Raw genomic sequence first — 1,342 nt, 5'->3', positions numbered from 1 at the left:
AAAAAAACAAACAAGGCTGGGCATGGTGGATCACGCCTGTAATCCCAGCACTTTGGGAGGCTGAGGCGGGCAGATCGCCTGAGCTCAGGAGTTCAAGACCATCCTGGCCAACATGGTAAAACCCTGTCTCTACTAAAATACAAAAAATTAGCTGGGCATGGTCGTGTGCACCTGTAGTCCCAGCTACACGGGTGGCTGAGGCATGAGAATCGCTTGAGCCTGGGAGGTGGAGGTTGCGGTGAGCTGAGATGGTGCCACAGCACTCCAGCTTGGGCTACAGAGTGAGATTCTGTCTCAAAAACAAAAACAAGTATCTAGCAGGTTATCATTTGACACCTTTCTTTTGTTTTATCAAATAAATAAATAAATAAAGACCAGGGCACAAATTAACCTCAATGGAGCCTCATTTGCAGAAGAACCATTATTTTACTCAAATATCTAGAAAACGGAGTCTTGGCAAGGTGCGGGGGTTCATGACTGTAACTCCAACACTTTGGGAGGCCGAGGCAGGTGAACTGGTTGAACACCAGAGTTCAAGACCAGCCTGAGCAACATGGTGAGACTTCATCTTTGCAAAAAATACAAAAAATGGTGGTGCATGCGTGTGATCCTAGCTACTCAGGAGGCTGAGGTGGGAGGATCGCATAAGCCCAGGAGGTCGAGGCTGCAGTGAGCTGTAATGGTGCCACTGCACTCCAGCCTGGGTGTCAGAGAGAGACGTTGTCTCAAAAAAGAAAAAAAGGAAAAAAAAGAAAAGAGAGAGAGAACCTTCTAATTCAGTAAATACTGGGGACTAAGACGTTATTAAATACACATATTTGTGGACAAAATATTATTTTAATTATAGTTGAATTAGAACCTGAATTTGAAATGAGTAAAACATTTTGAATATAAAATTGAAATTATTACTTGACTCACAAATAGAGCAGTGTTTTCATTTTTGGACATACTTTACTGCTTTTTTGGACTTTTCTGTCATTTCTACATGTTTTACAATATAGGTACATTACTATGACAGTGTATGCTAGAAAAAAAATCCCTCTTCAGTGGATGAGAGTAGTTGACCCCATTCTTGCTTCTCCTCCCTCCTCAATGAAAGAAAACCAGCATTAATTAGAGGAAAAATGTTAACAGGTTAAGATTTAAAAAAAAAAAAAATTTAGGCTAGGTGCAGTGGCTCACGCCTGTAATCCCAGCACTTTGGGAGGCCAAGGTAGGCGGATCACTTGAGGTCAGGAATTCGAGACTAGCCTGGCCAACATGGTGAAACCCTGTCTCTACTAAAAATACAAAAAATTAGCTGGGCATGGTGGCAGGTGCCTGTAATCCCAGCTACTCGGGA

General features: G+C 42.5%; 1 protein-coding gene and 1 long non-coding RNA gene across 2 annotated transcripts in view; both read left to right on the top strand.

Annotated features, from left to right (window-relative positions):
* LOC105553421 (general transcription factor II-I repeat domain-containing protein 2B-like) overlaps positions 1 to 1,342 on the top strand; it is a gene marked incomplete at its 3' end in the record, with an annotated part of 15,187 nt that overhangs the window by 4,420 nt on the left and 9,425 nt on the right. The window lies entirely within an intron of this gene.
* The window catches only part of LOC105553402, a 954-nt gene continuing 628 nt past the window's right edge, over positions 1,017 to 1,342 (top strand). Inside the window, exon 1 of the long non-coding RNA XR_001008144.1 lies at positions 1,017 to 1,316. This is a non-coding gene — a long non-coding RNA (uncharacterized LOC105553402). The remainder of the gene's footprint in view (positions 1,317 to 1,342) is intronic.

The sequence above is a fragment of the Mandrillus leucophaeus genome, unplaced genomic scaffold, assembly GCF_000951045.1.
Source record: "Mandrillus leucophaeus isolate KB7577 unplaced genomic scaffold, Mleu.le_1.0 Scaffold1166, whole genome shotgun sequence".
NCBI lineage: Eukaryota > Metazoa > Chordata > Mammalia > Primates > Cercopithecidae > Mandrillus > Mandrillus leucophaeus.
This window is presented reverse-complemented; position numbering and strand designations above follow the sequence as displayed.